The sequence below is a fragment of the Sus scrofa genome, chromosome 10 (genome assembly GCF_000003025.6).
Source record: "Sus scrofa isolate TJ Tabasco breed Duroc chromosome 10, Sscrofa11.1, whole genome shotgun sequence".
Classification (NCBI taxonomy): Eukaryota; Metazoa; Chordata; class Mammalia; order Artiodactyla; family Suidae; genus Sus; species Sus scrofa.
In genome coordinates, this window is record NC_010452.4 from 62,244,004 (window position 1) to 62,268,182 (window position 24,179).

Genomic DNA, 24,179 nt, shown 5'->3' on the forward strand with positions numbered 1-24,179 from the left:
ATTTAATCAAATGCTAACTAGGTATTCCTGGCCATGTAGTTTATTTGCTTAACAATACTTTAGGAAATGCCTTTTACTCATCTTGTTATCTATACATATTTTATGATAGAAATCATATTCAGTAGGATGACTTTTGTCTTTAAGGACTTTCTTTAGAAAAAGAATATTCACTGATGATACAACATAAAAATAACTAGCACTCAGACCATCTTTAAAATTTAACTTAAAAATCCAGTTTCCATGTTAAGACCAAAGCAGTTACAGCAATCATGTAAATTTTTGTTTATTTATTTACTTTTTATTTGCTCCTTAGGGCCGCACCCGCAGCCCATGGAGCTTCCCAGGCTAGGGGTCCAATCGGAGGTACAGGTGTCAGCCTACACCACAGCCACAGCCACACAGGATTTGAGCCGTGTCTGTGACCTATACCACAGCTCATGGCAATGCCAGATCCTTAACCCACTGAGTGAGGCCAGAGATTGAACCTCCAACCTCACGGTTCCTAGTCAGATTCCTTTCTGCTGTGCTACAATGGGAACTCTGCAATCATGTGAATTGATTGGGCTCAGAAACTCAGAGGTTAACAGAACTCAGAATTTTTAATTAAAAACAATATTATGGTTTTTTGCAGTTTATCTTTTTTACTCACTTTGAATTAATGACCTATCAGTGAAATGAGTTACTTTGACCATTTATTTATTTAAAATTGTTACCTTTTTTGTTTTCTGATTATAAAAATATATGTATTTATTATAAAAAATGTAAAAGAAATAGGCAAAGTACAAAGAATAAAGTAAAAATAATCCTTAATCCCACTATCAAAAACAAAACAAGCAAGCCTCAGTTAAAAGTGTCCTTCATACGCTTACAGATGTTCACACGTCCACACACAGACACAATGACAGCGAAGGATTTTCTAGCTTACTCCCTCATTCTCTGTTAAAGGGTTGCACTCCTGACACATGATTAACACTTCATAAATGTTTACTAAATTGATGAAGCTACCTGATATAAGACATGGACCTTTTTGGCTCTTGCATTCTGACTGCCATAAGGTCAACTGTGCAAAATATATTTAGAAGATCAGGTAATGTTACAAAGGACCTCGGCAGTCATATAATATTATGATTTAACTCAATAGTCTTTTTGTTTAGTTTTTTGTTGTTGTTATTTTGTTTTGTTTGTTTGCTTTTTAGGGCTACACACGTGGCATTCGGAAGCTCCCAGACTAGGGGTTGAATCATAGGAGCTGCAGCTGCTGGCCTATGCCACAGCCACAGCAAGGCCAGATCTGAGCTGCATCTACGACCTACCTACGCTGCAGTGTGTGGCAACGACGCATCCTTAACCATCTGAGTGAGGCTGGGGTTCAAACCCACATCCTCATGGATACTAATGGGGTTTGTTACCCACTGAGTTGTTACGGGAACTCCTAACTCAATAGTTTTAATGACCACTAGTAAATTTATTTATCTGGACCATGCACTTAATGCTATTAGTTGAGAGAAGAGCTCAAACTATACTGCCAATCTTATAACACTGGGTATAATTTTTTAAATATATTTTACGTATTTGTTATTATTTCCACAAAGGATTTGTGGCTGCTAATGTCCTTTTTCACAATCTGATGGAAAATCAAGTTTTCTGGACATGATTTAAAAATAACTTTCTGGTAGGCTTTTTCCCAAAGCCTCTTCAGTGAGTTTTTAGAATACCGTATGGCACACTGACCAGATGTAATCAGGTGCTTCAGGAAAACCACTGCAAGAAGAAGTTGGAGTGCAGCTCCAAGGTTGCATCTGGCACGTGTAAAGGGGCATAGTCTAAATCATTTATTAAGCTTCAGCAAGAAATCCTTGCTGCTGCCAAAGTGATAAGACAATATAACTTAAAGTGTTCAACAAATCTTCCTAACTAGGCAGCAGCAAAATTTTAATGATTTGCTGATCAACCAAATTAAAAAAAAAAATGTTGAGAGAAAAGCTAACACTTCGAAAATAAGTAAATGCTCCTAAGTGGAAAGCAAATCAAATACAAACCAAAAAAAAAAAAAAAAAAAAAAAAACCTTTCAAATCGCAGAAAGCATACAATATCAAAATGCATACAATGTGGAATAATTAGATAGTAAGAATTACACCCATACCTGCACACAAAGGAGACATGACTAGGAAGAGAAAGAAGTGTGAGCAAATTATTTTTAAGTTGGACCATGTAGAGAATGTCTCGGATGGAAATATTAAAATATTCACGTTTTTGCTTTTTTCAAAAGTAACACTTAATAATCTCAATTGTTTTACAGATATTTTGTTGCAGTGTGCTCTATTCATAAGATATTGGTATGTGAAAGAGAAAAAGTAGTAATTTTCCTAAATACCCACAAGAGTTTTCTTGTTTCCAGTTCTACTTAGCAAAAATACCAACTAACTGGGGTTTAAAGATTGTATTCATTATCAAAGCATTGAGTTACTACAGAAAACTGTAATCACTAGCCTAATGTTCTCCTATATTTGTTTTAATTTATAATCTTAAGAAAGCAAACAAACAAAAAAAATGATAAATGCTTGGAGGCTGGGACCAAGAGCTATTTAATTTACAATCCCTGTGTACCCAGCATAGTACTAAGTAAATGTACAGATGTGGTCTTACTGAATGTAAGCTAATATTTTTCTCAGAAAGCACTATGGTCAGTGTTTCCTTTGCAAGGCTGTGCTGCCCGTGATATTCACGTAGTTCATTTGATTGTGTTGTGTTTCATTAAGGCTTAACCATTCTGATTCTGACCAAAATGGTGCACATAATCAAAAAGGACAGGGTTTGTGGGTGTTTTTCTCTTCCAGATTAAGTTTATTTCATTCAGTATTGTGATATTTCTAAAGCTTATGCTTTCAAATTGTATCTTCAATTTTCCCTTTCTTCTTCCTCATTTTTAATCGGCAGTCCATTCCACAGTCTTTCTTTTCTTTTTACCTCCCCTCCCTCTCTCCCTCCCTCCCTCCTTCCTTCCTTCCTTCCTCCTTCTCTCCCCCTCCATCCATCCCTCCCTCCTTTCTTTCTCTCTCTTTCCTTCCTTCCTTCCTTCTTTCTTTCTTATGACAAAACTTTATGGTTTCTAAATCTATTTAAACCAAAGTGTCAGGAATAACTAGAAAAACAGTGCTATATCATGAAAATTCTCAACATGGATACATTCAAGCTTATAAATCCTACAAAGTATACAATAGTGCCCTCTAATGCCATTTTTAAAAACAATTATACTACAATTTTGATTTCTCAGGATGTTAATTCCTTTCCACTTAGGAATCTTTTCAATAAATAAAGTGCTATAATAATATTTTCACTTATGAATAAATGCTTTTTAGGAGAATGTGAAATATTGTCACATTTGTGGGGTTTTTTTTAGTTGAAATTCATCAAAGTCTAGCACATTCAATAAGACACTTAGTAATTAAATTTATGAAACTGAAACCAACCTCATAAAAGTTTTTGTATTTATTCACATATTAAAGTATATGCTTTATTGACATAATTGGATGCGTTTTTAGTTTCCTATCTTCAAAAGATCATAAAAGTTATTTTTTATTAAAGTATGGTTGATTTGCAGTATTGTGCCAGCTTCTGCTGTGCAGCAGAGTGACTACACACACACACAGATTTGTATTATTTTCCATCACGGTCTGTCCCAGGAGGGTGGATATGCTATGCAAGAGGACCTTGTTGATTATCCATTCTAAATGTGATAGTTTGCATTTACTAACACAAAGTCCTGTTGCTTCCCACTTCATTCCCTCTTCCCACTGGCAACCACAAGTCTGTTCTCTATGTCTGTGAGTCTGTTTCTGTTTTGTAGTTAGGTTCATTTGTGCCATATTTCGGATTCTGCACATAAGTAATATCATATGGTATTTGTCTTTCTCTTTCTGACTTATTTCACTTAGTATAGTAATCTCCAGTTGCATTCACCTTGCTGCAAATGGCATTATTTCATTTTTTTTTTTTTTTTGGCTAGTAGTATTCCATTGTATATAGGTACCACATGTTCTTAATCCCTTTATCTGTCAGTGGACATTTGGGTTGTTTCTATATCTTGGCTATTGTGAATAGTGCTACAGTGAATGTAGGGATGCATGTATCTTTTTGAATTATAATTTTGTCTGGATATATGTTTTTGTTTACCTTCTTGAGCATATGAAATACATTTATAATATCTGTCTTAAAACAGTTTTCTTTTAGTTCATTAATCCTCTTTATTTATGGATCTGGTTATATTAATTTTTCTTTTGGTTGTGGGTCATATTTTCTCACTTCCTTTTGTTTGTTATTTTTTAATAGATGCTTAATATTGTTAGTTTTATATTTTGACTGCTGGACTGTATTGTAATCCTCTACATAGTGTTAGTTTAGTTCTGGCATGTAGTAAAATTACTCAGAATCAGTTGGAGTCTATAGAGCTTTCTATGAGCTTTTGGAGTCTGGGTCCTGAATAACCTTTGGTCCAGGGCCAGTTTAGCCTCACTACTGGGGTGGGGATTCTATCTGATAATACAGGTGTTGCAAATTCTATTATATCTGTTGAAAACACAAATGACACTTATTTCTTTGCAGATTTTAGGAATTGTTGTATAGTAAATGCTATTATTAGAACACGGAAATTCTCACATCAATGTGCTAAGTTTTCAGCTTAGAACTAGAAAAGTTAAGTTTTAGTAAATTAATCCTAAAATTAGTACAATAATAAAGGTATAATAAAGGTAATAACAGGTAGTGATAAAGAACAAAGGAGTAAATTCAAGGTGATAATAAAGAACAAAGCAGTGGATAAAATAAAAGCATGTAAACAGAGAAAAATTAACATAACCTTCAAGAGCTTATTCTTTAAACGTATCAATAACATCTGGAGTTCTCTTATGACACAGTGAATTAAGGACCTGGCATTGTCACTGCAGCGGCTTGGGTTGCTGCTATGATCCCTAGCCCAGGAACTTCCACATGCCATGGGGAAAAAAAAATCATCAATAAAATCAGTAAATATCTAGCTAGACTGATGAGAACAAAGGAGAAAACATAAATTACCACTATCAGAAATAAAAGATGAAACATTACTGCATACTGCAGATATTAAAAGGATAATGAGAGATCATGAATAATTTAAAGTCAACAAAATTGTAGCAAAGAAGACAGTGCAGTATTGGCTTTGGGGCTGCCAAAGCGTTTAGTAGAATGGAATATAGAAAACAGAAATAGACCCACACATTTATGATGAGTTTATTTTCAGCAAAGGAGCAAGATAACTTATGGGAGAAAGAATGAACTTTTCAACAAATGGTGGTGGACTAGATATCCATAGCTTTTAAAAAGAGGACACTTAGCCATGCTACGTACACAAAAAATTTGCTTGAGTTGGATAAAAGACATAAATATCAGAGATAAAACTATAAAACTTCTAGAAGAATACAGAAGAAAACACTTAACAACCATGAATTTCACAAAGATTTCCTAATAGAACCAAATGGCATGAAACATCAGTGTGAACAAAATGATAAGACTTATGCAAAATTTAAAATGTGTGGTCTTCACAGGATCCTGTTAAGAAAATCAAAAGGCAGGTTATCCACTGGGAGAAATATTTGCAAACTGAGAGAATTCATTGCTAGAATATCTCAATTTCAGAAGATGTTAAAGGAAATGCTTTAGGCATATATCAGATGGAAAAGATCTACAGGAGTTTACTCTTTTTTCAGTGACCTTTGCCCCTCCTCAAATAGTTCTCTTTCAAATCTGCCTAAATTAGTAGTAAGTCAAAGTCTTGAGGGCATCTCTCTGCAGATCTCTGACTCTGTGTCCTCTCTCTCTCACACACACACAGGCACACGCTCACACATCCTCTCTCTGTTTCTGTCTTCCTCCCTTCTGCCGCTTCTGCCCCCAAAGTGTCACTACTGGTCTTTCTCTTGGAGTCCTCAACTCAGGGAGACTTCACCTTCTCTTGGTTCTCTTTGCATCTACTCTGTACACTACAGCTTGAAAATAGCTTCTAGAGGTCACCTGTGATTTTAGGACTCACTCTTTCCCTTCTCCCAAAGATCATGTCTCTACATTGCCTGTAGTCAGCATATGAAAATTCTTATATCTTATATTTGGTACAGTTTTCCAGTTGTTTAAGTAGGAAAGGTACCTCCACTCCTTCATACTTCAACCGGTTAAAAGGAGAAGTTGGATTTTCTGGGTTTTAAGAACAGGGTGGGAAATCATATCTTTTAAAAGTCAAATATATTTTTATCTCTGATTTTCCCATTATCTGATGACCTCTTTGAAAAAAATTAGGTTTGGTTGCAAAATTAAAACATGGTTAAGAATTATATGTAATTGTTTACTTTTCTACTTTAAAATTTATTTAAAGTTTGTTTAAGTAAATTTAAGTATGTTAAAACTTTTTCAGCAGTTTCTATGAATTAATTCTCCTGGCATAGAAATGACATATAAATCTTAAATGTGCTTAAACTATATAGGTAGCAGTATGCAAGGATCAACCCAAATTCAGCAAGCTAAAATTAATGTTCTAACAATACAGCATGTAAAAATGAAAGGCTGTTTTGGTTGTGACCTTACAACATTACAGGCCTCGGAAAGCCTATCTTAAGCTACTTTGAACTGACTCTTTGTTTCTCCTCCAGGAACATTTCTCTATAGAAAACAGAAATATTCGTAATTATTGCACTGACCTCACAACTGCTTAAAATGCAGTATTAAATGTTCAATTTATTTTTTATAAATATGGATAAATATAATAGCATTTCCTCCCACTGAAAATATATTTTCAAAAATAAAAGCAAACACATGAGTCCCCTCTTTACCTTGCCCTCTGCCCTAACTTCACTCAACATTTGGCTAAGTAGAAATCTAATAAAGCCTACTTGGAAAAGTACTAATTACCAGATATTCAAAGACTTCAGATTTAATTTCAGAAGACATAATGAAAGCATTAGAAAATGAATTGGGGAAAAAAATCTACCATTCGAAGAGAACTTAATTTGTGTGAGACCCAGTGTTGTTTTGTACTATGAACATTTTCCCATTTAATCTTCACTAAAATATCAGTGAGTAAGAATCTTCATATTTCAAAGGGAAACTAAGATTGAGAAAAGTTTATTTACATTGTCCAAGCTCATATGGCTAATATGTATTAGAGATGGCAGTGCTGTGCTTTCACTGTATCAATATCCCAAAAAATTCTATTGATCATTAAGAGAAAGCAGAATATTTATTTTGCTGATGTTTCTCCAGTAGCCACAAATTAAGTTAACTTTCTATGTAATTAAACATGGATATTGGATTTTTTTTTTTTTTTTTTGCTTTTTAGGGCCACGCCTATGGCATATGGAAATTCCCAGGCTAGGGAATGAATAAGAGGTACAGCTGCTGGCCTATACCATAGCTCTCGGCAACACTGGATTCCTGACCCACTGACCAAGGCCAGGGATCGAACCTGCATCCTCATGGACACTAGTCAGATTTGTTTCCGCTGTGCCACAGTTGGAACTCCAAACATGGATATGCTTACCTAAAGCTCAAAATAACACTGAACAATTACATACACCTGATGTGCATTTTATATATTTATAATTTTCTGCAAATATGTCTGAATATTTTCTAAGATGCATATAATGCCATATTGTCACAGAAATCATCCCAGATCCCGTATGAGTTAATAACCTAAAATTAACTAGGCACTTTTTTATGTAGATATAGGCTAGGCATAACTGCTGCTTTTAGATGTAGTCGTTTGCATGGTTCCTTGTATATGCTGACAGTAAGTAAGTAGACATCGAAAAGGATTTTTTACGTTAATAACAACAAATCGCTTTCAGGGAAGATTATCCATCATTAGATCTGTTAATACTTATAAAAAATGTGTTTGTGAAGTAAATTTGTTTTCTTTCTTAGCTCTTCAAAAGCTGCTTCTATACTCATAGCATGTATTTACCTTTATTTAACTTGATCATTAAAATAAAATCATCCTCCTTCTTCACTGGAAGGATGGCGGTGATCAACTTGTTAGGTGTTTTTGTTTGATTTTTTTAAAATATTTATTTATTTATTTGCTTTTTAGGTCTGCATCCATGGCATATGGAGGTTTCCCAGGCTAGGGGTCTAATCAGAGCTATAGCTGCCAGCCTACACCACAGCCACAGCAACGCAGGATCCGAGCCGCAACTGTGACGTACACCACAGCTCACAGCAACGCTGGATCCTTACCCGACTGAGGGAGGCCAGGAATCAGACCTGCAACTTCATGGTTCCTAGTTGGATTGGCTTCCATAGCGCCATGACGGAACTCCTGATTGTTTGTTTTAATATATAATATTACATCACTTAAATTAGTGATGAGAAGTGTTTGCGAACTACTTGTTTCAAAGTACATGCTGTACATTATAGGTAATTCCTAAATCTGGGTATCTCTCTGCATATAAATTGACTGACTCGACTCAACTCCACAGATGAACATACACTCTCACTGACACAAAATCATGCGTGGAATCAATTTTTCTGTCACAGCTTTAAGAAAGCTCTTCTGTCTTTAGTAAATTTTAAACATTTCACTCAAACCTTGTAATTTATATTATTTCAACACTAATGGTGGTGATCAGTCAGCCCACAAGGTATCAACTGCAATGACAATTTGGTACAAAAATATGTTGACAGCTATAAATAACTCTTAACCACATACTCTCTGGTTCTGGAAAGGTTTAAAATTCTTGTTTTCTAAGATTAGTGTTAAAATTATACATGTGATAATTTTTTTCCTCTGATTTTTTGTATGTGTTCATAATGCATGAAAAATTTCAATTTTATGGACTTTTATATTATTCACCAATGTAATAGTCACCCCACAGAGTTCGTATATAACTCTCTGTTCATCAAGTGAGTTTAATTTTGGCATTCACAATTGCCAAAGACAAAATGCAACGAACTTGGGTAGCTATACTCATTTAAAATGCCAATTATTGACTAAATCTGTGAGCTCAAGTCTACTATACTCAGTAAAGCAGGCCAGTTCTTTATAATCCTCAATCACAAATCTTCTGCAACTAATATATAAGCCGTGTACTGATTCTTTAAGTCTCTAACTATTATAATTAGGCTGCAAAATATAGAACCTTGCACATGGTAAGTTAGCAAAGGTAAAAGAAATACTGTATCCTTTTTTCAAAAATTATTTTTGAACAGTGCTTATATTTGAGGATAGTGTATTGCTGGGTGATAGGTCAGGAGAAAGCTGAACAACAAGTGATTGCTTACCTGAGTTCTGCCCTTCTATGAAGTGGCTGCTGACTGCCTTATAAGACTGAAACTTCAGTACTCCAAGAGATCGCTGTTAAATACTCAGGAAATTGAGTTTAAGAGCCCTTCCGTTCTATAATTTGATTTGTATTTTTTTTATCTTGAACTCTTGATTATATGGACGTTCTTATTGCAAGAGTTTGGCACAGCATACTTACTGCTTTCAATTTTATATTCTTCTCTTCAGAGCCACATATTTCAGGTCTCCTTTTTGGAATAAGAATTCCACAAAAATAAGCTTTATGGATAAAATACCTGCCAGTTCCTCTTTTTCTTTCTTTTCTATTTGGTGTATGGCATGTTTCACCAAACAGCATTAAATGACCTGCATTCAATAACCACAAAATTTGTTTACAGTTTATTTTATCCATATTTAGTTTCTTTTATTTTTCCTTTTTTAAAAAATTAGAGTATAGTCGATTTACAGTTTTGTGTCTGTATAGTGAACCAGTCATACGTATATATACATTCTTTTTGCATACAGTCTTCCACATGTTCTACCTCAAGAGACAGGATATAGTTCCCTGTGCTGTATAGTCAGACCTCATTGCTTATCCATTCTAAATGCATTAGTTGCATCTACCAACCCCAGTCTCCCCAAAGCCCATCCCACTTCCTCCCTCCTCCCCCAGTAACCACGAGTCTGCTCTCTATGTCCATGAATCTGTTTCTGTTTTGTAGATGGGATCATTTGTGCCACATTTTGGGTTCCACATATAAGTGATATGGTAGGGTATCTGTCCTTTTCTTTCTGACTTAATTCGCTTAGCATAAGAATCTCTAGTTGCATCCATGTTGCTACAAATGGCATTATTGTCCTTTTTATGACTGAGTAGTATTCCAATGTGTGTGTGTGTGTGTGTGTGTGTGTGTGTACATACATATATGCCACATCTTCTTAATTCATTCATCTGTCAGTGGACATTTGTTTCCATGTTTTGGATGTTGTGAATAATGCTGCAGTGAACATAGGAGTGCACATGTCTTTTTCAGTGAAAGCTTTTTCTGAACATATGCACAGGAGTGGGACTGCTGGGTTGTAAAGTAGTTGTATATTTAGTTTTAGGAGGAACCTCCTTACTGTTTTCCATTGTGGTTGTACCAATTTACATTCCCACCAGCAGTGTAGGAGGGTTCCCTTTTCTCTACATCCTCTCCAGGTTTCGTTATTTGTTTACTTGTTAATAATGGCCATTCAGATCACTATGAGATGGTACTCTTTGGTGTTTTGATTTGCATTCCTTGATAATTAGCAATGTTAAGCATCTTTTCATGTGCCTACTGGCCATCCATATGTCTTCTTTGGAGAAATGTCTCTTTAGGTCTTTTGCTCATTTTTCTACTGGGTTTTGTTGTTGTTGTATGAGTTGTTTGTTATTCTGGATATTAGACCCTTGTTGGTTGCATCTTTTGCACCTATTTTCTCTCATTCTGTAGGTTGTCTTTATATATATATATGGTTTCCTTTGCTGTGCAAAAGCTTGTAAGTTTGATTAAGTCTCATTTGTTTGTTTTTGTTTTCATTTCTGTTGCCTTGTGAGACTGACCTAAGAAAACATTTTTATGTTATGTCAGAGAATGTTTTGCCTGTGTTCTCTTCTAGGAATTTTATGATGTCATATCTTAACATATTAGATATATGCCCAGGAATGGGATTGCTGGGTCATATGGTAGTTCTATATTTAGTTGTCTGAGGAACCTCCATACTGTTTTTCACAGTGGTTGTACCAATTTGCATTCCCACCAACAGTGTAGGAGGGTTCCCTTTTCTCCACACCCTCTAGCATTTGCTATTTGTTGACTTGTTAATGATGCCCATTCTGGCAGGTGGGAGATGGTACCTCATTGTAGTTTTGATTCATTAATTAAGAAAATTTTATAAGGTACAGTCTTAATTCTCAATTAACATAGTATACTTTCCTTAGGAGGTCCCACCAGGGTTTAAACTCTTTTTTCCTGCACTACTGGACATTTTCTTTATTCATTTCATGTATGTGTATAAATATATTTATATAACTGTGTATATATGTATGCATGATATATAAATATATATGTAACTGTTTATATTTAGTTTTTGAGTAGAGTTTTAAATACTTGTTTATACTTAACATTGTGTGTGAGCGAATTTACAGGTCCTTTCTATTTGCTTCATAACCACATATACGATTCTTCAACTTATAAGTGTATTTACTTTCTTTAATTTTTATAACCTTTATTTTTCATTATTTATTATATCTATAAACACAAATGTTTTTTAAAAACTAACACTCATGTTATATTTATGGTGTCCTTGTATAACAAGAATTTCAGTTGACTGATTAAGAAAAATACTTCATACTACTATTCTTGAAGAATTATGCAGAAGAGCATCTACAGTCTACATTAAAAGTTACAAAGGAGGAATTTAAAAAGAGCGTTACTCTATGTTCCTTCTTAGGATTTTTATTTCATTTTGTTTATTTTTATTTTTTCTCCTGGATATTAGTAGGATTTGTATCTTATGTACTTAACTCAAACATTTTACTATGATCCCCTTACTGAAATTTTATGGACATAGGAAAACTTGAATCTGAATAGTTATGCTACTCTCAAATTTTTCTTAAATTTTTGGCTCTGCCTTCAATACCTAATCACCTCCCCAAAGGCCTTACCTCAAATACCACTCTTTGGGAGTTAGGATTTCAACATCTGAATTTTGGAAAGACACAGACATTCCACCATAGCTTCACCTCTAGTTCTTCTGGGATTTCTGGGCCTCTTCTCTCTACCTAGTCTATTAGTTTTGCTCATTATCCCTCCTCTTTAGAGGAAATATTTGAATCAATGTGTGTCATTGCTGTTGAAGCTCTTTTTATGTGTTTTATCTGAAATAAATGGATAATAATAGGAGGTTACAGGGTTATTACCAGGCTTCAATGAGTTAATATTCATAAATCACTTCAAATAATACCTAACACTTAAATCAACATGATTTAAATATTTGTTATGTTTAAGCCAACAAGCACTTAGTCCTCTTCCTCTCCCAGATCTTGACTGGGGAACTCTCAGTGCTGAAAGTCTTCTGGTTTCAGGTGGTATTAGCAATACTTATATATCATTTGGAGTGTATGAGTTTTAACTCCTACTTCCGCTAAAAGTATAGTTTGAGTTTTGTTTTTGTTTTATTTCCTGTTATTATTTTCTTTTTCTTTTCTTTCTTTTTTTATTTGTTTTTTTAGGGCCTCACCTGCAGCATATGGAAGTTCCCAGGCTAGGGGTCAAAGCAGGAGCTGCGGCTGCCTGCCTATGCCACAGCTACAGCAATGCCAGATCTGAGCTACATCTGTGACCTACACTGAAGCTTGCAGTAATGCCAGATCCTTAACCCACTGAATGAGGGCAGGGGTTGAACCTGCATCCTCATGGATACTAGTTGGGTTCTTAACCTCCAGATCCATAATGGGGAAACTTCCTATTTTTATTTTCTGTTTTCCTTCCTTGAGAAAGAGAAAAGAAAAAAAAAAAAAAAAAAAAAAAAGAAGAAGAAGGTGGGAACATTCAGAGTATGCAGCCACATTCCTATAGAAAAGTCATTTACAATGTTGGAATCATCTGTAGCATTTATTTTACTAGTACTGGAGTCCTAAATTAACCTGGTGTTGGAAAGGAACATCTTATTTTTTTGTTTCATCTTCTATGCATCATAAGATCAGTGAGAGGAACTAGCTGAACACTCTTAAATAAATAGTAAAGAAGTTAAAGATGAGAAAAAATTAAAAATGTTTTCAAATCTTAGACAAAGTAGATACATCGTTTCTCTTACAAATATCTCTTTGTCATTGCTTGGCGTTTCTATCCATATAACTAGACCCTCATGTCTGTCCTCTGGAGCAAACTTTTAATCACAGACTTGGTGTCCCTGGGGACCTGTAAAAGCCAACCCAGGGGTCTGAAGTAAAATAATATAATGCAAGATATTTTACTTGTTTGGTTAAAATGATTGTTTTTCATGTATGAGAATAAAAATAGTAATAATAATAATTTTTCTAATACCCAGGTAACAGTAATTCCATTTTTTCCAAGTTGATTTTAGCAGCCCAGCAGGAACACAGCAGAAAACAGTGTGAAAATTAGCAGAAGCACATTAGGCTCATTTGCACACACCCACATAGTGAAAGTGCAAAAATTATAAATTTGCAAAATTAAAAAAAAAAGGTGAGATTGCATGAAAAAAAAACAAGCATTTGGAAAAAATGAAATAAATAACAGGACTTCTGCAGAACTTAATTTTCTTATGATTTTAACAGGGACCTATAATTTTCAGTTTTGGTTTTTTGTTTTCCTGTGAAGCAAGGCAGTATTTTCTTTTTCTTTTTCTAATGTCAGAAAGAAAAAAGGCAAAAGAAAAGAACAAAGCATAAAGACCTGTTGGTGCTTGGGAGAGTCTCAATATTTTCCCTGCATCCAAATCAATAATTAGGCAGACTGAAGCTCAGATGTCATCTTAATTACTGAAAGCCTAGGTTCAAAGACAGCCTTACCCTGTACTAACACTCCCTTAGAGCTTGCCACAAGGAAATTTTGCATTTACAGAATGCTTACCCAGGTCACTACCTACCAAATCAACATGTACAAAGAAGAAAAATTTTCAAACCCCCATGCTTGACTTTTGATAGCTTAAGTCCACTTAAGCAGGAAACTGGCACTAATCCCTATTGCTAAGCAACCTGAATTACTCCTTTCCCACAGGTTGGAGAAAGAAAAGGCATATATAGGGGAATGTCACCAGAGTAGGAAGGAGGCAAAAACAGATTGTTTTTGTTTGTTCGTTTTAATTTCTTGTTTTTTAAAAAAACTAGCCTTAAAGATGTGCGTTTAGGAATAAATGAAGACCACCCAACTGCGAACAGAACCTGTTTATTCATAACTTGCTTTAGCAAGGGAGTCAGCCATCTTTGCTTTGGTTAGAAAGACACAAAGGGGGGATAGTGAAAAAGTTTTATAGTGGAAAGAAAAAGGTAAGCTTTAGTTATTCACTGACTGGATATTGTTCCTGTTGAGAAGTTGGGGGTGGGCAAACTAGAGCACTGCAGCTTATGTGGTTGATGAGGAGAACCATTGGCTTTTTCCATTTTGTCCTAAGTTGAAAGGAGGACAATATACATATGGAAAAAAGTAGTCATTGGCCAAGTCTTGACAATTCAGGAATGATTGCAGCAAAGGTTGTGGTTTGTTCTGTGTTTCTTATCTGGGTCAGAGTTCCATTATCATATATAGTCAGGATATTACCTGTTTTTATATTCAGTCTCTGGAGTTGGTATATTTTGATGAAAACATAAGGCATGTTGAGAATGCAATACTTGCTTCTTTTTTTCTATTGAAAAACGAAATTAGGAAATTAGAGAGCCGAGGCCACCTATATATATGCAAATAAAATCTACCAAATGGAATGTGAAGTTGATAGCCCATGAAAATGTATGCTAGCTCCACTTCATTCTAGCGAAATGGATTCTGTCTCCTGACTTTGTAGGATGAGGGTTATGCAGAGTGGCCAGGGTTCTAGTGGAATGGCACAATTTGGTTCTGTTTGGTGTTCATGTCCAAGAGTCAGAATCTAAAGATGCCACTGGTTAGGATGAAAATGATAATATGGTCAAACAGTAAGAGAGAAAGGATATGCAGAGGAAAATGTTGGACCAGGCTAAGTATTACATCCAACATACTCCAGAATCTTTTTGTGCTTTTTCCTTTGTCTTTATCTTGCCTTCTGTGTTCCTTTTGCTTTTATCTCCTTTCCCCCTCTTTCTTTACTGCATCATATCTCCCTGCTTTTCTTCTCTTCCTCATCTAAGTTTTGTTCTCCCTATGTTTTCTTAGGAACACTGGGCTCTATCTTAGACAATAAGATAATTTTACTTTTGTTCAAGCTGAATTTCCTCTTGCTCTCATGAATGTTCCCTAAATAAAACCTTGCAGTCATAATTCTCTAAATTTCTAGTCACATTTGCTTCTGGCTAAGAGACAGGAGATTAAATAATCAGTGGAGAAACTGAAAAAGAATATACTGAGAGAGACTTAGCTGGTCTAAAATTTTTATGAAAAGCACACACTGGTTTTTATATTAAGCTGCTGGTATATGTTCAACATTTACATTTGCAATTTACCTGAGCTTAAGACCAAAATTAATATATAGCCTTTGGGACATCCTGGACAGACAGAATAGTATATGGCAATGTGCTGTACAAATTAAAGTCATAGCTGCTTTATCGATATAATTGCTTTTGGCCCATGTCTCTTGTTCAGAAACTTATCTTGATGTCTTTTAACTCCTAGATGGTCAGTTACTGCTCTTGGATGTTAGGAACTGTTTTCTCTGGGCTTTGATTTGTTTTGCACTTGTCTTCTGAAAATGTGAAATTGTCATATTGCATTTCTCTCAAGGAAAACCTTAACATCACCCTAATAGTAACCTCCTACTTTACTGAAGAGTTGGAGATGTTCTCCATGGCCGATAAATATTTTTTTTATGAGAAATAACTATCCTGAAAAAAATCCCAGTGCTTCTAATGAAACATTTGCCATCAACAGAAAAATAAAAAATTCATGGAGCAATAATCTTTGAAAAAGACAAATCTAAAAACTGATGTACATTTCTTCTATTTTCTCTTTTTATTCAAATTCATGTCATCATTTTTTGCTACTTTGTGTAGTTGTGCCAGGCCAACTCAATTTTTATTTTAGAACATACTTATCTTAATAAGAACATATTTATCTTAGGGAAAGATTTTTCCTGGTATCCACCAGAATCTCCAGTTTTAATAAAAATTTGGAATGACACTTAGGATGTATATGTTTAATTACAACATTTAGTAAGTTCTGTGTAAGTTGTAAACTATCATTTCAATCTTTTTCTTATTACCTCTTTTCAGCAAACTCACAGTAATAAAAGAGCTCCTAGGCAGATTTCAAACCGCATTTTCCTTTATTTTTCCATTAATGTCAACACCCACAGCATAGAAGGTCCTGGGCCAAGGACTGAATCCAGGCCACAGCTGCAGCCTATGCCAGAGGTGCAGCAGTGCCGGATCGTTTTAACCCTCTGCACCAGGCCGAGGATCAAACCCATGCCACCACAGAGACAGTGCCAAGCCTTAACCCACTGTGCCACAGCAGGAACTCTTCAAACAACATTTTCTGCTGTAGTTCTGTTCACCTCCCCTCCCAATTTTCAGATGTTTCTGCCTTTTACACATAACCTGGTTTAGACCTGTGCAGTTCTAACCCTAATAGAGGTACCCTCACAGAAGCTGGCCCTACTCACTTTTACTCCACTGGGCCTTCTTAGATCCCTCTCTAGACCAGGTCCCTTCCCTGACTCCCCTCTGGAGCCCTTCAAAGCAAGTGACTCAAATACCAATAAAGTAAAATTTCAGAGAAAGACCAGCTTTAATACACTAAGGGAAACATGATCATACAAACTGAAGGCCCTGATGCTCAAAACGTTTCCCCTAAATTTTAGGAATTTACCCCCAAATTCCTCAATTATCATTGTTCTTAAAAGGCAATTCCTTATAACCAGAATAATGACCCATAATCTATACCTAGTGTGATTCAGCTGAAGGAGCTTTATCTCAACAAGTATTTTAGACAGTGTACTTGAAGGAAATAGATGGACTGACATGTTTAGAAGAACAATATGGAGTCTCCTCCTGCAGCAAGCACACCTCTTTTGAGTGAACACAGTTGCTTCTTGCACTGGGGCACTAGAGGGTGCCATAAAAAAGGGAAAATTTGCACAAGACTAACCTAGAGAAAGCAGGAGAGGGAAGCCTGCTAGAGCAAAGTATTCTGAAATAAACTCTGAAGCCCATTTGCCTGAGCACAGTTACTAATTATGTGATCTTTGCAAATTAATTAACCTCTTTTCAATTCTATTTTCTTATCTATGAAATGAGTATAGGAGTCTCAAGTTCCCATTGTCGTGGAATGTCATGTTAAACACCTCATAGAAAAATTATTCCATTTTCTTTCTACTCAAGGCTCATAATCCTGTTGGGAATTTTTAATGCTATAAGTATAATAATAAAGTAAGACAGAATGGCAGTGTAATTTGTGAGACTTGTCAAGATTTTTTTTCTGCCATTGCTTAAAGGGTAAAAGTTCATTATGTTATGGGAAGGAAGGGAAAATAGAGAAAATTCAAGAAGCTCGCAAATTACTGGAATTTCATATTTTTATTGGTCATATTGATCAAATAACTCCTAAGGGTATAGTCATGATGTAATAGAAAAAAAAACCTAAATCTGGATCCCAGAGTTAGAAAGGCGGATAATTCCTGATAAACAAATTCCACTTGCATTTTTTTTTTTTGAGATTGTCACTAATTCTCTATAAGGCTCACTCCTCTGATCCTGAAAAGGTGAATATCAACACCGCTCTGTCAGAGTTTTATGATTGTCAAATGACAAAAAGGTATTTTAGATGCATTGGAAAGTAAAATGTGATGAAATGTCATGAGAAACAGCTAGTTTCCCTTGTCTACTGATTGAAGTCTCTCCCTAACTATAATTTTAGCTGTAAGAATAATTTTTATGTAAAATGTCACACAAATCTGATGCGGAAAACTAAGGCAGTGCATCTCTTATATTGTAGTTGGATCTGTGGACATTGGGGGTCCCTTGTGCTGTTTGTTCTAGTGAGTCCACTCCCAAAGTTTACTAAGGGTTCTAAACCCAGTTCAGATGTGTGAGGGTATGGGGTGTTTTCCCCACATGTCCATAGCAATTCTCAGACACTAACTGGGGGTCCTGAAATTCAGCTCAATTATGATACTATCAACCTGGAAATAACATCAGATCTCACAGGTTATGGGCTCATTCCCGTGGGACTGATCCCCAACATACACTTTTGGTGTGTGTATGTGTGTGTGTTGTCTTTTTAGGTCTGCACCCATGGCATATGGAGGTTCCCAGGTAGCTGCTGACCTATGTCACAACCATAGTAATGCCAGATCCGAGCCACCTGTGACCTACACCAGAGCTCACAGCAACAACAGAGCCTTACCCCACTGAGCGAGACCAGGGATCACAAGCACAACCTCATGGTTCCTCGTCGGATTCATTTCTGACACTTTAATATTTTATATGATTTTTATTTTTTCCAGTTGGTTTACAGTGTTCTGTCAATTTCTAGTGTACAGCAAAGTGACCCAGACACACACACACACACATATATATATATTCTTTTTCTCACATTATCCTCCATAATGTTCCATCACAAGTGACTAGATATGGTTCCCTGTGCTATACAGCAGAATCTCATTGCTTATCCACTTCAAATGCAATATTTTGCATCTATTAACCCCAAACTCCCGGCCCATCCCAGTCCCTCCCTCTCCCACTTGGCAACCACAAGTCTGTTCTCTATGTCCATGATTTTCTTTTCTGTGGAAAGGTTCATTTGTGCCCTACATTAATTCCAGATATAAGTGATATTGTAGGGTATTTGTCTTTCTCTTTTTTTTCTTTCTTTCTTTCTTTCTTTTTTTTTTTTTTGTCTTTTTGTCTTTTTTCTATGGCCACACCCATGGCATATGGACATTCCCAGGCTAGGGGTACAATCGGAGCTGTAGCCGCCGGCCTACACCAGAGCCACAGCAACGCAGGATCTGAGCCCCGTCTGTAACCTATACCATAGCTCACGGCAACACTGGATCCTTAACCCACTGAGCAAGGCTGGGGATTGAAACTGCAACCTCATGGTTCCTAGTTGGATTTGTTAACCACTGAGCCAAGACGGGAACTCCTGTCTTTCTCTTTCTGACTTACTTCATTTAGTATGAGAGCCTCTAGTTCCATCCATGTTGCTGCACATGGTATTATTTTGTTCTCCTATGGCTGAGTAGTATTCCATTGTGTTTATATACCACATCTTCTTAATCCGTTCATCTGTCTATGGACTTTTGGCTTGTTTCCCTGTCTTGGCTATTGTGATAGTGCTGCAGTGAACATACAGTTGCATGCAGTTTTTTCAAGGAAATCTTTGTCCATATATATGCCCAAGAGTGGGATTGCTGGATCATATGGTAGTTCTATATTTAGTTTTCTCAGGTACCTCCATACTGTTTTCCATAGTGGTTGTACCAATTTACATCCCACTAACAATGTAGGAGGGTACCCTTTTATCCACACCCTCTCCAGAATTTGTTTTTTTATTTTTTTGAATTTTTTTTGTCTTTTTGCTGTTTCTTGGGCTGCTCCCATGGCACATGGAGGCTCCCAGGCTAGGGGTCGAATCGGAGCTGTAGCCACTGGCCTACACCACAGCCACAGCAACGCAGGATCTGAGCCGCGTCTGTGACCTACACCCCAGCTCACAGCAACGCCGGATCCTTGACCCACTGAGCAAGGCCAGGGATCGAACCCACAACCTCATGGTTCCTAGTCAGATTCGTTAACCACTGAGCCATGACGGGAATTCCCAGAAGCATTTGGTTTTTTTTTTTTTTTTTTTTTTTCACTGTTTAATGATGGCCATTCTGACTGGTGTGAGGTGGTACCTCATAGTAGTTTCAATTTGCATTTCTCTAATAATCAGTGATGTTGAGAATTTTTTCATGTGCTTATTGGTCATCTGTATGTCTTCTTTGGAGAAATGCCTATTCAGGTCTTTTGCCCATTTTTTTTTTTTTTCATTTGGGTTGTTGGTTTTTTTTGCTGTTGAGTTATATAAGTTGTTTGTGTAGTTTAGACATAAAACACTGGTCAGTTGCATCATTTGAAACTATTTTCTCCCATTCCATAGGTTATATATATATATTTTTTTTATGGTTTCCTTTGCTGTGCAAAAACTTGTCAGTTTGATTAAGTCCCATTGGTTTAATTTTGCTTTTATTTCTGTTGCCTTGGGAGACTGACCTAAGAAAATATTTGTATGGTTGATGTAAGAGAATGTTTTGCCCATGATGACCAGTTTTAAGACCAGATTATTTCTTGTATTTCTCGTCCATTAGTGAAATCAAATATATTGAGTTTTAAATAATGCAAGTGTTTCCTTTTATAATGCAACAATTTCTTTGCTGAGAAGACAGATAGATGTCTTTTCTGAAGCAATCACAGTTGTTTCACTTAAAGAGGTTGATGATGTTTTGAACTTGATGTGTACTATTTCCCACACTTGGCTCAGTTTCCTAGATAATTTCAAGGCATTTCATTCCCTAGAATAAATGTGATTTTTAAAATTTGTTTGTTTTAGAAGAGAACTGCTTAGCCAGTGGTATTTTGTCCCTGAGATCTATCATTTGAAGAAATATCTAAGGTGCACAATTGGAGCAGAAGACGCTTTTCATGCTTCTTTGATATTAATAGAGGCAGACTCACATTACAGAATTCACTCTTGAAGTATAGCATAAAATATGATAAAAATCAACCACCCACATCACTGATTTTTATGGAAAATACTATCATAGACACAATATATTATACACTGAAGGTTTCATATGACATTACAAGAAATGTTTTGCAGTCTAAACCAGTGCAGAGACCTCACTATTATTTCCTATAAAATGTATCCAGATTGAGCAGAAAGTTATATCCATTAATGTGCTTGCATTATGAAACAGAAATTCTCTCTACATAACACAAAAACAATTCAGCTTGACGTTCTTCTAAGGTATATGCTAAAGACATTTTTTAAAAGCAGAATGCAGTTGCTTAATATAGTAAAACATGTTCTAGTCAAGTTTATTTTTATAACATCTTCCTTATGTCACGTATTTTTTTTACTTTATTCATCTACCTTACAGTTACTCTCTATTAAATTCTAAATCCTATTTATTTAAAGACTTTCCTTTTTTCATTTTTTTTCTGAATACCAAATAGTTTGCTTTATCCTTCTAAATCTTTCATTTCAAATTATGTTGCATCTTTATTAAAAATGTATTGCATTCCAAACTGCCAGATCTTTTGATCACTTGGATTTTAAAAAATCAGATCCCTTCTCTACAGAGCTCAAATCCTTAGGACTGTATTGTTTGTCACCTTGTTATGAAAATTATGTTCTCTATCTCCAAAAGCTGAAGTAACTCTGAAAAATATATTATAAATAGGAGATAATCAAGTTCTCCTTTTGATTCTTTGTTTATCAAACTGCATTTAGACTTAAGACCCTCTTTTCTTAAAAAAAAGTAATAACACACATGATGTGAAAGACTTCTTTCCTTAACTGATGATTGGTTTGCCTGAGTTACCATCGATATAGCTGTTTCATTGAGTTTGACTTCTTTCCTGTTCAGTGTATGATTTTATAAATATGCACCTTAAATTCTCTTTTCCATATTCTGATCCTGTCAGCAAAAGTCAATCTCAGCCTAAGAGAAGTATCCCTGTGGCCCTAAGGGATGGGCTTCTTCTGAAAACGAGAATTTGGTTTTAGTATCCTTGGCTATCTGACCATTATGTTTTATTTCCGTGTTTTTCGCCTTGTTCCATACAGCACACCAGAAGATGAATGAGGGATGTTAGATTTTAACAATTTCATAAGAGGTGAAATATGTGGAAGAAAGAGATAAAGATTGCCTCTCCTCTTCTCTGACCAAACAACTTCATATTAAAATATTTTATTTCAACATTATTTGTATAACTGTGTCAGACACTCCCTTTCTCTTCGCATTCTTTTTTTTTTTTTTCTCTCTTTTGGTTTGTTTTCCTAAACCATATCATCATAGCTAGAGTTAAATGAACATTTATTTTCAAACACAAGATCTAAAGCTATTTATTTATAGGGAATGGTAGTAAATATAAGTTTTTAGTCATAAAATTGATCCTAAGGCTGCCCAAGGTTATCAGAAAAAGTAAAAACGAAAAAAAAAAAAAGATGGTGAAATCAGGAAAGAAATATAACCCATAAATTCTGAATTATGTGTCAGTGTTTCCTAAAGCAGGATAGCATTGGGCAAGAAACAATAATGGGAAGCAATCATTGGAATAACAGGTCAGAAAGGGAATTACAGAAAATTTTCAGCTAGGCAGTGTGCAAAAGTTGTCACCAAATTTGCCCTGGTATTGGGGAAGGAAGTGAAGGAAGTGAAGGGAGAAGAAACAGAAGCACCAGCTTGGGAGTGGAGTCCAGAGGCCACAGGTGGAAAATCTAATAGAGTATCCATATGCATACCTGTGCCAAGTAAACAGAAGCAAGAACTTTGAGCCAAGAGTCATGGAAGGCCGATCTGACTTAGCTTCACAAGAAACCTCCTGGGAAGAGCATCTCCAGGAAAATTATGCTCACCCAGAGACAGACTCTTTCACTGTGTTTTTACTTTCTTGGAAATCTAATCATCCTGTCTTGTGTCACCTACCATATGATATGTTGTTTCCTCTTGCAGTTTGTAATTATTATCTGTAATTGAATCTTTAGTTAATTTTTTTTTTTTCCTATGTAGGGATCTCATGCACCTCATAATATCTCAGGTTGGAATTTCCACATTCCTTGCTTGGTATAGTGTGAGTGCCATACTTGTGCTTAGTGCTCACTTTGGTTCTTCTAATTGGATATATTTTTTTTCTGTTTAGAGCCCTTGACAGAGAAAGCCTCCCTTAACACTCCCCTGGGCCAGCGGGCAGAGCTGTTCTCATCCTCTGTGGTGTCATGACCAGTTCTTTGAAAGCCCAGGCTCTATGAGGTGGTCCCAAATCTATTTTATTGCCTTAGAGTGGTTGAAAGCCACAGTTTCTGTCCCTATTCAACATTAAAATTTCATTCTCTTGAAGACTAGAACATATCTTAATTCTATAAATCACCACAGCTTTAGCACTTACTTTTTGGGCTCAGGACTTAAATTTTCTCTACATTTCTTTTTTTTTTTTTTTTTTTTGCATTAATGTACTGACTTACTATTAATTTTCTTTGGCTTTTCTCTAGAAAACTTCAGAAGGCAAGCGATAGCTATAACTCATATAGGGAGGTGGCAATAATCTTGGGCTGAGAATGAAATACCATTTGGTGCATTTTTTCTTTCTTTCTTTCTTTTTTTTTTTTTACAAAATAAAATACATATGTTTAAACACAATTACATTCACACAGATTATTATATCTTGGATCTTAAGAAACAGATTAAGTGACTCCCTCTGGAGAAGTGGAATGGAAAGTATGCTGAGACAAATAGGAAATTTATTCTGTACTTTATCCCATTTTGTATGGCTTTCATCTTTACTATTTAGTATTATCTATTACATTTCAATTTTTCTTTAAAAATTAGCATTATATTAAAATTGTTATATTATGCAACTAAAATTTATAAAGAAGAAAGCCTTATATACCATTAAATATTTTATATAGCATAATAAAAAGAATAACTTAACTGGTAAGACTAACAAAAATAATACACCCTCTGAAAATAAGTAAAATATAAAATACATAAATTGGTTAGAAAACAGTGTTACCATATAAATATGTCCTCACAGTTTGTTACATCTTATTGATTCCTCAATAAAGGCATTACACCATTCTAGGTGATGTGATAAACAAGACATTATAGACTTTACGTTGTACCATGGAGAGAAATGGTTATTAGTAATACAATTGTAGAACTATATTATTTGTACAGTTACATTATTTAATTATAATTATCATAAATTCTTTGATGGAGAGGAAATCAGAATCAGTTCTAAGAAGACTTCAGCATTCCAAGAATGATGTCAAATGACCCCCTTCATGGTGGATTATGCACTTATTTACTATGAGATATATTTCTTCTTCAGAGGTTCCTTGTTTGTGTATCAATTGTATATTTTTGGTTTGCAGTTATTCTGAAGTTTTGATGTAAGAGTCTATATGTATATGAGATTGTTATAAGCTATTGGTC